The sequence below is a fragment of the Arachis ipaensis genome, chromosome B1 (genome assembly GCF_059453495.1).
Source record: "Arachis ipaensis isolate K30076 ecotype BB chromosome B1, ASM5945349v1, whole genome shotgun sequence".
Lineage (NCBI taxonomy): Eukaryota > Viridiplantae > Streptophyta > Magnoliopsida > Fabales > Fabaceae > Arachis > Arachis ipaensis.
Window position 1 is genome coordinate 57,581,392 of NC_142436.1, and position 12,898 is coordinate 57,594,289.

At 40.7% G+C, this 12,898-nt stretch overlaps 1 non-coding gene across 1 annotated transcript; it reads left to right on the top strand.

Moving 5' to 3' along the window:
- Positions 1-11,810: 11,810 nt before the first annotated feature.
- Positions 11,811-11,914, top strand: LOC148576684 (small nucleolar RNA R71). The gene has a single exon (XR_015904221.1). It is a non-coding gene; the product is annotated as a small nucleolar RNA R71 (small nucleolar RNA).
- Positions 11,915-12,898: the final 984 nt, after the last annotated feature.

The window sequence follows — 12,898 nt, forward strand, 5'->3', positions numbered from 1 at the left end:
CACACACACACGGCTACCTGAGGGAAAGAAAACAACGAAGAAAAAGAAAGGGAGGCAGAATCGGGAAGGGGAAGAAGAGAGGAAGAAGGACTTGACGCCGTCGCCACCACTAGGGTTTTGTCGCCGCCACTTGTGCCACTACCGGCGAGCACGAAGGGAGGGAGAGGAAGAACGAGCGTGAGAGAGCTCAGCCGCGGGAAGGGGAGGCGCGGGTCTGACCTATCACCGCAGATCCGTCTGTCCCGACCTGTCACCGCGCGAGGAAAACCATCACCGTGCATCCTCATTGCCGTCGCGAGCCTCCTTGCCGTCGCCGCAGAAGCCGCCCTCGCCGATGCCATGAATCGCGAACAGAAGGGAACGATGGACCAAGAGAGAAGGAGCGAGGAACAAAGTCGTCACTGAGCCTTGGTCGTCGCTGCCGGAGGCGTGGAGGAAGGGAGGCAGAACCGCGAGGTAGATGTGCCATTGTGGTCTGCCGTCGAGCTGCATGCCGCCTCTGCCGTCGGAGACCGCCGTTAGAATCGCTACCATTTTGGTGAGCTTGCCCTGTTTCTAGTTCTTCCTAGTTCTGCCAATTCAATTTTACTTTGAAGTTGTCACCGAAACTGTTGTGTTTAATGAAGTGGCTGTCATAAGTTACGTTGTCGCTGCCGGAGGAGCTGCGTCTCTGCGTTTTCGACCACCAGGTGTGGCGTGGGTGTTGCTGGAAACACCATTGGAGCTGCCGCCACTCGGTGTAGTTGTTCTTCCCTTGTTTCAGTAACCATGTTCGTTTCGGAAAGCCCTTTTAGTCGGTATTCTGTTATGCGTGGTTAAAGACTCTGAGGTTTGGTAACATAGGTTCGAGTTCTGATTGCTGCCGTTCTGGTCACCGGGTGTGGCACGGTTGTTGCCGGAACCACCGTCGGAGCTACCACTGCTTGATTCAGCCGCTCTTTCTTAGTTTCAGTAAGTATTTCTGTTTTGAAAGCCCTGCGTTAGTGCTCTGTTCCGTGTAATAAAGTTTTTGCGATGTTAATAGTTTTAGGAGTTAGAATCCGATTTGCTTATGCCGCTTGTAGCTGTTTCTGCTTTCGAGAGAGCAAGCCGAGCCGGGTTCTGATTGCCGGTGATTTCGGGCAGAGCGAAAAGAGTGCAGTTGACATGCTTGGGTTAAGTTTTTCTTGCCGAGGTAGGGGCGCTTTCCAAAAACTATATTTTTATATGTTGGAATTATTACATATGGATACTGATGTGAGAAAATGTGTATTTGGTGATTGTATCTGCTTTACGTATTATTTGATTGACTCGAATGTTTATAGATGTTGGTTTGGCTGAGTTGTTGTGCGGCTTTGTGAAATATAATGTTTTGAAGCTGATTCTTTAAATATTTGAAATATGAGTTTAATCCGTTGAGGATTGATTTGAATTGAGTTGATTATTTTGATGATGTGAAAGATAGAATACTCTTGAAATTCAGCCTGGGCTGCTTTAATTGATTTGGTTTTGATAAATGATTTATTGCTGAACCGATTCTTTAAAGCTTTGGAAATGAGTTAAATCGGTTGACATTGAGTTGATTTTGAAATGGTTTTCTTGAGATATGCCACTGAGATGACTGTTGGATTTAGCTTGCTTTGAATTGATTTCTGGTTTTGAGCTGTTGAAAAGGAATGCAAAACGGTTTAGTTGGGACCCGAACCGGGTGGCAAAAGTCCAAGTTTTAGGGGAGGTGCTGCCGAAATTTCTACAAAATCCTAGTCTTGTTTGAAAAGTTATTTAAAAAGGATTGGATTTAAGAAGTTGTATTATTTGATTTATTAAGAGAATATTTATATTTTCAAGCTTAATTTATTTAGTGAACTTTATGCCTTGAGTTTGACTTATTTAGAAATAAACTATTTTTACCGTTTGAATTACTGAAAGAAAGAATGATGCTCTAATATTGATTTCAATATAAAAAGGAGCTTTTAGTGATTTCAAAGGAATCTAGACTTTTGATTGAGTAATTAAGTTTGAGGCATTTTGGAAGAGTTATAAAAATGGGTTCCAAAAAGAAACCTGAAAGTGGTTTGATTCAAATGAACCGGTTCCTTTTCAAATGAGTTGATTTTTGGACTGGGTTGGAACTTGTGATTTTGTATGGTCGGTTTCATAATAAATTCAGTTTTACTTACTTGAACCGAGAATCCATGATTTTAAGAGTTTCAATGAATTTTAAGGAATTGATATAGGTTGACCTTCCCTAAAGACTTGGGACTCTACCGAGAAACTTTTGTTATAAAATCCCATTGTTGTATGGGTGATTTTGAATACTTTAAAATAAATCCTTAACTTGCCATGGTTTTGGAAGTTTTGGAAAGAGAATGCCGAGAGTGGCTTTGTTTTAAAAAGGGAGCTCACTTTGAGTAAATTTGGCTTATGAGCCTGAGATGATTTGAGAAACGAGATTTCTAAAGCCAAGGCTGAAAAGAGTTGAAACTTGATTTCAAAGTGAAGCGATTTGAGAAAAAGTGATTTATGGCTTAAATGCCGGTTTTATGAATTTGATGATGTTGGATGGTGGAAGTGCTATTTTGTTATGGGCCGGAATGGCTGTGTATGATTATGAATATTGGCTGGTTCTAGATTGAACCGTGAGCCGGAATGGCTGTGTATGATATTGATTTATGGCTGATTGCTGAATGAGTTATGGGCCGTATGGCTGACTATAAATTATGAATTTAAGCCGGATGGCTGAGATGGATGTTGATCCATGGCTGGGACTGAATGAATATGTGCTTGAGATACTTGGGTAGTAGCAAGGGTTGTGGTTCATCCCACTTGCTCCAGGTCAGAGACTGTGACGCCTGGGTAGTAGCGGTAGTAGTGGTGATTCCACTCGCTCCAGGTTGAGCTTTTAAACACCTGCCTGGGTAGTAGCCACAGTAGTGGTTATTCCACTAGCTCTAGGTTGAGCGTGTAGTAGCAATGGAGTTGTAGCTCAAACCTACTTGCTCTGCGATGGGTGTTTCTGTCCATGGCTAGCTACTAGGACGTGTCGGGTTGGCTATATAACCGACAGATGATATCATCAGCTGATGCGCATAAACGTGTTATGCTACGATTTAGGAAATTGCACGATCGGCAAAATTCCTTCCGGCAAGTGCACCGGTTATCGTCGTCAAGTAAAAACTCACAATAGAGTGAGGTCGAATCCCACAAGGATTGGTTGAGTGAGCAATTCGGATTAGAAGTGTGTTCTAGTTGAGCGGAATCAAGATTTGAGATGAGAATTGCGGAATGTAAAATTGGCGGGAAAAGTAAATGACAAGAAAATTAAATGGCTGAATCTTAAATTGCATGAATTAAAGAGCAGAATGTAAATTGCTGAAATTAAAAGGGAATGGGGATGATTGCAAGAATTGAATTGCAGAATGTAAAGAGAAAGTGGAAATCAGAAATGGGAAATTCATTGGGTTTAGGAGATATTGAAATCTCCGAATCAAAACATGTAAATCTCTTCCTCAACCAATGCATTCATTGAATTTTGCTTGGCAATCTTATATGATTGGATCCCAATTCCTTGGCTCACCAATGCTCTCTAAAAACAAACAAATTCCCAATCCCTTGGTTTAAATGTTCATAAGAAGAGATGATGCTTGATCACTGATTATACCACACAATTTCATGAACCACAATTTGGTAGGATTACATGTCACAATATCCATCCAAACCCCAATCCAATCCACTGTGAGAAAGCTTCTCTAGCATGAATCCTCCATTCCTTTCCCAAGGCTCCGAAGGATTCCAAGTATGAGTAGTTTCTTTCCCAAGACAACTACTCAATGGAATTAGATCGAGAAGCTTTCTAACAAAATTCAAGAGAAAAGATTGAAGAAGAAGATAAACTATTATTGATTCATTGAATTACAATAGAGCTCCCTAACCCAATGAAAGGGGGTTTAGTGAATCATAGCTCTGAATTCAATTCCAAAGAAAAGGAAAACTAGCTAAAAGTGAAAGTAAAGGTCCTCTCTAACTTAACTTCTATCCTATTTATACACTTTCTATATTGAGCTTCAGTTGTGCTTCTTGGGCTTTGAGGCCTCTCCTTGCTTTCCTTTTGCCTTGGGTTTATGATCCATAATCTTGATGAGGTTGTTGATCCAAATCCTGTAACATTTATTGAGCCAACTTAGTGATAATCAAATAATGACACATGACTCAATAAATTGAGATTTCAAACTCATCAATCCTTCAGGCCCAATCCCATAAACCATGATATTCAATTGGGTTTCACACCAAAGTAAGTTTAAGTTAATAATTGTGCTCAAAGACTAACTTAAATCACAATATTTTTGGCCCAGAAACCTTTTTCAAGAGTGGCGTTTAAGTTGTAGTTTAAGCTTAAACTGCAACTTAAACGCCAGACACTTCCAGTGAGGCCATTTGTAGAAGCACGTTTAAGCTTCAGTTAAGGTTAAACTGAAGCTTAAACGTGGAAATGGAAGAAGGTAGCCCTGGAGAGTCATGTAGTCGAACACGTTTAAGCTTCAGTTTAAGGTTAAACTGAAGCTTAAACGTGGAGATAGGAAGGGCAGCCCTGGAGGTCGAACACGTTTAACCTCCAGTTTGAGGTCAAACTGGAGGTTAAACGTGGAAAAGGGTGGAGGCATACTGGAGGTCGAACACGTTTAACCTCCAGTTTGAGGTCAAACTGGAGGTTAAACGTGGAAGCTTGGAATGGTGGCCCTGGAGGTGTCGAACACGTTTAACCTCCAGTTTGGGGTCAAACTGGAGGTTAAACGTGGAGATGGAGAGAGCAACCCTGGAGTGAAAAAAACTATCGAACACGTTTAAGCTCCAGTTTGAGTCAAACTGGAGCTTAAACGTGGAATGGCTCCCTGGTACTCTTCCTGGTTCTGGCGTTTAACCTCCAGTTTGAGGTCAAACTGGAGGTTAAACGTGGAACTCCTCCCTGGTGGCATACTCATTCTGGCGTTTAAGCTCCAGTTTGAGGTCAAACTGGAGGTTAAACGTGGAATGCTCCTTAAGTGAGGCTTTTCATTCTGGCGTTTAACCTCCAGTTTGAGGTCAAACTGGAGGTTAAACTTCAATCCCAGCATTTCTTATCCTTCATGATTTTGGCGTTTAAGCTCCAGTTTAGGCTTAAACTGGAACTTAAACTCCACATGTGATATTCAAGCTTCCTTTATTGATTTTGTTGCTTCCTTGCTTAGCCTCTTCTTCCCTGAAATCATCCAAACAATTGCATCAAAGTCTTGCAAAATTTCATGAGAAATCTTTCATTCATAGTATTTAAGTAATAGAACTAAAACTCATGGAATTTGCATCAAAATCATATTGTTTGGATGGTTCATTACTTTGTTCTTCATTTAACCATTTTTGGTTACTTTAAGCTCAAGAAAATGCATAAAACAACTAAAACTAACAGAAAAATGCTAGTGAAACTAGCCTATGATGCCTTGGCATCACAACACCAAACTTAATACTTGCTTGTCTCTAAGCAAGTCCTGAGTTATTTGAGAAGAAAGTATGGAACAGAAAGCAATTACATTGGCTATATTAGCAAGCATTTGAAGTTCATCAGAAGGGTTTTATGCAGAAAGTTGCAGCATCACTTTTTCATACTTATCAGGTAGGATTATCACTTTTTCATTGCATCCATCAAAAATTGCTATGGCCTCTTGTTATTCTTATGTCTTTGGCGCTTTTCTCTTCTTTGTTTTTCTTTTCTTTTTCTTAGAGCTTCTTTTGCTCCTTGTTTGCTTAGTGTCATGTGTTGCACAAGCCTTTGGCATTTTCTTTTTCTTATCAGTGCACTACACATATCCACTTTAGGCATTTTAGTTCACATGTCTTCTTGAGACATTGGTGCCCAGCACCTCTTTGTGTGACTAAATGTTTTGTATTTAGGTTGCTCTTGATAATGGACTTTTGGTTGATAATCCCGGGTTAGTTAACCCAAGTTACCAAGTGTTGAAACACTCCTCAGAACCTATTCATCCAAGCATATCCTTAATACATAAACACCACAGGCATTTGTCTCAGAAGTTCAAACCATTGGTACCTAGCTTATTTTCTCAATTTTTTTGCTTTTTGGTTGCCTTTTTCCGTGGCTTTTTCTTTTTCTTTTTCTTTCTTTTTCATGGCCAAAGACATTTATTCATCAAGATCCATAGACAATTTTTACTTTCTACATAAAAAATGATAATTCTACACTCTAATTTTAGTGATCTGACTAAACAATCAAGCATGCATACCACCACTTAATTCTACTTGATTTGTCACTAATTTAGCCAAGTTACTTTTGTTCAAACTTTTCTTTTATTTTTGGAAACAGAACAAGCATGGCACGCACTTGTTTAAGAAGGTGAAGTTATATCCAAACATCTAGGCATTCACTTTATTCAAAGCAATTAACAAAAAAAAAACTACACATTCCAGAAAGTTTCAACATTTACAGTTTAAACCAGAACACGCATGCTTTTGTTTGCCCTTTTTAAAGAATTATCAAGGAACAATACCACCTTGTGAAATTCCTTGTTTTCTCTTTGTTGTCAGGAAACACTTTGATTTCTCCTTCTTCTTCCTAAATGTTGCTTCATGCTTTAAGGTTCTTGTTTCCTTTCCTGCAAAGAGTAATGAAGTTGCTTGCACCTCAAGCACTTGAGTGGTTAGCTCAACTATGTGTGGGTAAGTATCGGATTCTTAAGTTGGTGTGTGAACACCAAACTTAGTCTCCCACTTACTTCTCTGTGTTCTTGAATCCTTGAGTTATCTTGGAATGATGTTGCTACTAAGGGTTTTAAGCATTTCTGTGACTGCTTAGAATAGTTGTTCCTTTCACATAATTCAAAGGTTGTTGTGTTCAGTTGATCTTTATGGTGGAACACCAAACTTAGAGTCACACATTCCCCTTTGACTTATTGATCCATGAATTCATTGTTTGGTGTGAAACACCAAACTTAATTCTTTGCAATGCACAGAAACTACTTTACCCTTTTTATTGAAACAAATAAAAGAAACAGCAAGAAGGTATTACCTCGGGTTGGGTTGCCTCCCAACAAGCGCTTGTTTAACGTCATTAGCTTGACGGTCAGCTTCCTCAGTTGAGGTGATATTTAACTTTGTCCTTCTCCTCCACATCTCCCAAGTAATGTTTGAGTCTTTGACCGTTAACAATGAAGGTTCGTTGTGACTTTTCTTCCATGATTTCTACTTGTCCATAATTGGAGACCTTGGTGACAAGGAATGGTCCAGACCACCTTGATTTTAGCTTCCCTGGAAATAGCTTCAGCCTAGAATTGTAGAGCAATACTTTTTGCCCTTCTTCAAATTTCCTTGGGGTTATGTTGCTGTCATGCTTCTTCTTTGCTCTTTCTTTGTAAATTTTGGCATTCTCATAAGCTTCCGCTCTGAATTCTTCCAACTCTTGAATTTGCAACATCCTTCTTTCTCCAGCAGCTTTGTTGTCCAAGTTCAGAAGTTTCAAGGCCCAGTATGCCTTGTGCTCCAACTCCAGTGGCAGATGGCAAGCTTTTCCATATACTAGTTGGTAAGGAGACATTCCAATTGGTGTTTTGAAAGCTGTCCTATATGCCCAAAGAGCATCATCGAGCTTAATCGACCAGTCCTTTCTTGAAGTTCCCACAGTTTTTTCCAGGATTCTTTTGAGTTCTCTGTTAGATATTTCGGCTTGCCCACTTGTCTGTGGATGGTATGGTGTGGCTACCCTGTGTTTGACTCCATATTTTAGGAGCAATGCCTCTAATGGTTTGTTGCAAAAGTGGCTTCCTCCATCACTGATGATTGCTCTTGGAACCCCAAAACGGCAAAAAATGTGTTTTCTGAGGAAGTTCATGACTACCTTATTATCATTGGTTGGAGTTGCTATTGCTTCAACCCATTTGGAGACATAATCTACTGCCACAAGAATGTAATTATTTGAGTATGAGGAGGGAAATGGTCCCATGAAATCTATCCCCCATACATCAAACAATTCAAGTTCCAGAATGAATTGTTGTGGCATTTCATTTCTTCTTGGCAGGTTCCCAGCTTTCTGGCATTCATGGCAGTGCTTCACTAATTCTTTTGCATCTTTGAAGATAGTAGGCCAATAAAAACCACACTGCAACACCTTAGCTGCTGTTCTTTCCCCTGCAAAGTGCCCTCCATAAGTGGAGCCATGGCAGTCCCATAAAACTTCCCTTCCTTCTTCCTCGAATATGCATCTTCTGAGTATGCCATCGGAACATTTTTTGAACAAGTATGGTTCGTCCCAGATGAAGTATTTGGCATCATTTACCAATTTCTTCCTTTGATGTTTGTTAAATTCCAAAGGTAAACTCCCAGTGGCCTTGAAGTTTGCTATGTCTGCAAACCAGGGTGCTTTGTGAATTATCATGAGTTGTTCATCAGGAAAGCACTCATTTACATGTGTGCTTTGTGTGCTTCCTTCTTCACATGGTATCCTTGATAAATGATCTGCCACCTTGTTCTCTACGCCCTTCTTGTCTTTGATTTCAATGTCAAATTCCTGCAACAAAAGAACCCATCTAATAAGTCTCGGTTTAGATTCTTGTTTGGCAAGTAAATATTTTAAAGCTGAATGATCAGTGAAGACAATGACTTTAGATCCAATGAGATAAGATCTAAATTTTTCAAATGCAAAGACTATTGCCAAGAGTTCTTTTTCAGTGGTTGTGTAATTCCTTTGGTTAGCATTCAAGACTTTGCTGGCATAATAAATCACATGTACCAAATTGTCTTTCCTTTGTCCTAACACTGCCCCAATAGCAAGGTCTGATGCATCACACATCAGTTCAAACGGTAAGTTCCAATCAGGTGGGGCAATGATAGGTGCAGAGGAAAGTTTTTGCTTCAAAAGTTCATAGGCTAGCATGCAATTTTTATCAAATACAAAGGGTGTATCAGAGACAAGCAAGTTACTCAAAGGTTTGGCTATTTTAGAAAAGTCTCTAATAAACCTTCTGTAAAAACCAGCGTGACCCAAAAAGCTCCTAACTGCCTTGACATTACTTGGTGGAGGTAGTTTTTCAATGATTTCCACCTTAGCTCTGTCCACCTCCATGCCTCTATTAGAGATTTTGTGGCCAAGGACTATTCCTTCTGTGACCATGAAATGACACTTTTCCCAGTTTAATACTAGGTTAGTCTCTTGGCACCTCTTAAGCACCAAGGCAAGGTGATGTAGGCAGCTGGGAAAAGAATCCCCAAACACAGAAAAATCGTCCATGAAGACCTCAATAAATTTTTCAATCATGTCCGAAAAGATGGACAGCATGCATCTTTGGAAAGTGGCAGGTGCATTGCACAATCCAAAGGGCATGCGTCTATAAGCAAAAACTCCATATGGACAAACAAATGATGTTTTCTCTTGATCACTAGGATCAACTACTATTTGGTTGTAGCCTGAATATCCATCCAAGAAGCAATAGTAAGCATGTCCGGCAAGCCTTTCAAGCATCTGATCCATGAATGGGAGTGGGAAATGATCTTTTCTGGTGGCTTCATTGAGCTTCCTGTAGTCTATGCACATCCTCCACCCAGTAACGGTTCTTGTGGGTATGAGTTCGTTCTTCTCATTTGGCACCACAGTTATGCCACCTTTCTTAGGAACTACATGGATGGGACTAACCCATGGGCTATCAGAAATGGGGTAGATTACCCCTGCCTGCCATAACTTCCTCACTTCCTTTTGTACCACTTCTTTCATGACGGGATTCAATCTTCTCTGAGCTTGAATGGAGGGTCTAGCATCTTCTTCTAACAAGATTTTATGCATGCATATGGATGAACTTATCCCCTTCAAATCAGCTAGGGTCCATCCAATGGCATCTTGATGAGTTTGCAGCACCTTGATCAATTCTTCTTCTTGTTCTTGGCTCAAGGCCGAGCTAATGATAACAGGGTGACTCTCATCACTACCCAAGTATGCATACTTGAGATTAGGGGGCAATGCTTTGAGCTCAGGTTTTGGTGCTTCCTTTTCTTCTTTCACTTTCTCTGGCCTGCTTAGCATGGTTGTGTCAGCACCCTTGATATCACTAACTTCAATATCCTTGGTGAACTCCTCCTCTGCCACTTCCTTTATTGTTTCCTCAAAAGTTTCTTGTACTGCAATGTCCACTACATCAACCCTCATGCATTCCCTTAGTGATTCTGATGGATAGCTCATTGCCTTGAATACATTAAACACCAATTTCTCATTATGGAGTCTAAGAGTGAGTTCACCCTTTTGTACATCTATGATGGCACCAGCAGTAGCTAGGAAGGGTCTTCCCAGGATTATTGAAGCTTTGGCTTCTTCCTCCATATCTAACACCACAAAATCAGCAGGAAATATAAATTCTCCCACTTTCACCAACAAATCCTCAACTATCCCATGAGGGAATTTAAAAGTTCGATCTGCCAATTGGAGGGCCATTCTTGTTGGTTTAGCTTCTTCAATCTTCATTCTTCTCATCATTGTTAGCGACATCAAATTGATGCTGGCCCCTAAATCACACAAGGCCTTCTCCACCATGACTTCTCCTATAATACAGGGGATTTGGAAACTGCCTGGGTCCTTCAATTTCTGAGGCAATTTGTACTGAATGATGGCACTGCATTCTTCAGTTAACAACACAGTTTCCTCATTTCTCCAGCTTCTCTTCTTGGTCATCAATTCTTTTAAGAATTTTGCATAGAGTGGCATTTGCTCTATTGCCTCAGCAAAGGGAATGTTGATTTGAAGCTTCTTGAAAATCTCCAAGAACCTGGAGAATTGGCCATCCTTTTCACTTTTCATCAAACGTTGAGGATAAGGTGCTTTAGGTGTGTAAGGCTTCAAGACCTCTTTTTCTTTTTCTTTTGTTGCAAACGGTGTAACAGATTGTCCTTGTTCTTTGTCTTTCACATTTTCCTTTGCTTCATCCTCTGTGGTTTCCCTTGAAATCTCCTTTAGATTCTTTCCACTTCTGAGGGTTATGGCCTTACATTCCTCCCTTGCAATAGCCTTGGTAGCATGAGAACCGCTTGTCCCAGGGGCTTGCTTAGTCAAATACAAAATTTGATTTTCTAGCTTCTGGATGGCAGCTCCTTGGTTTTGCAAGTTAGAATTTACTTCTTCCTTAAAAGCTTTCAATTCAATTATGTCTTGGCTCATGGTTGCAAGCATTCCTTCTATCCGGTTTAATTGATCTTGAAATTGTTGGTTCGGATTAGGTTGGGTATGTTGATTATTTTGGCCATGATATGATGATTGGGGGTAAGTGTTTTGTGTGGCTTGGTATGATCTTTGGTTGGAGTTTTGGTATGTGGAATTGTTTTGTTGGTTGTGGTTGTAAGGTTTGTGGTTTTGTGGTTGGGTTTGTTGGTTTCCCCACCCAAAGTTTGGGTGGTTTCTCCAGCCTGGGTTGTAAGTGTTGGAGTGTGGATCATATGATTGCCTTTGTTGGTTTCCCACATAGTTAACCTCATCCCAATCACCTCCTTCAATGCCTGCTTCCTCTTGATCTTGTGTGTGTATTGCAGCCACTTGCTTTGTTTCTAATTGCCTGGTAAGCTCTGCTAGTTGCTTGGCAAACACCTTGTTTTGGGCTAGAATTGTATCAACATGGTTCAGCTCCATGACTCCCTTAGTGTTGTGCCTTTCTGATGCATAATAGTACTCATTCTCAGCCACTGTCTCGATCACTTCAATGGCTTCTTCCACAGTCTTTTTCTTGTTCAATGAACCTCCTGATGAATGGTCTACAGCCTTCCTTGATTCATAAGAGAGCCCATCATAGAAGATGTGCAATTGCACCCAATCATGGAACATGTTTGGTGGGCATTTCCTTGTCAAGTCCTTGAATCTCTCCCATGCCTCGTAGAGAGTTTCACCATCTTGTTGTCTAAAAGTCTGAACCTCAGATCGAAGCCTATTGACCTTTTGTGGAGGGTAGAAACGTGCCAGAAACTTGCCTTCCACCTCATCCCATGTGGTTAGACTCCCCCTTGGGAATGATTCCAGCCACTTAGCTGCTTTGTCCCTAAGTGAAAATGGGAACAAAAGCAGTTTATAGGCATCTTCCTGAACTCCATTGGACTTCACAGTGTCACAAATTCTCAGGAATTTTGTGAGATGTTGGTTTGGGTCTTCATTAGCACCTCCTCCAAAAGAACAATGATTCTCCACAAGTGATATTAGCTGTGGCTTGAGCTCAAAATTGTTGGCCTGAATGGGTGGTTTCTGGATGCTACTACCACAATTCCCAGAGGTTGGGTTTATGTATGAACTAAGAACCCTCCTCTCAGGAATGGCATTGTTTCCATCAGCTCTCTCATGGTTGTGAACTTCTCTATCCATGTTGAGATCTAAAGCTTCCTCAAAATTGTCCTCAGATTCTCCTTCAGATTCCTCTTCTCCCACTATTCTCTTCCCTCTTGCTTCCCTTCTAAGTCTATGAAGGGTCCTTTCCGGTTCGGTATATGGAGGAGTTGATGTCTCTCCTCTCCTACCTGTCATACAAGAACACAGCTCAAACACAAACAAGTAAAATACTCTTGGTTAATGGAAGAGTATGGTTAGATCAATTGAGGAATTAAATCAAACAGTTAGTGAGTCAGTGAGTTAGTTGCATGAATTTAAAGGCATAAAGAAGGAAAGCATGTAACCAAGTGCAGAAATTAAAATTCAACAAGTATCTAGAACAGAATTAACAAGCAAGAGAAAATTGCTCAATCTAGTTAGCTTCCAATTTGAGAATTGTCAATCGAAAACCAATCCCCGGCAACGGCGCCATAAACTTGATGCGCATAAACGTGTTATGCTACGATTTAGGAAATTGCACGATCGGCAAAATTCCTTCCGGCAAGTGCACCGGTTATCGTCGTCAAGTAAAAACTCACAATAGAGTGAGGTCGA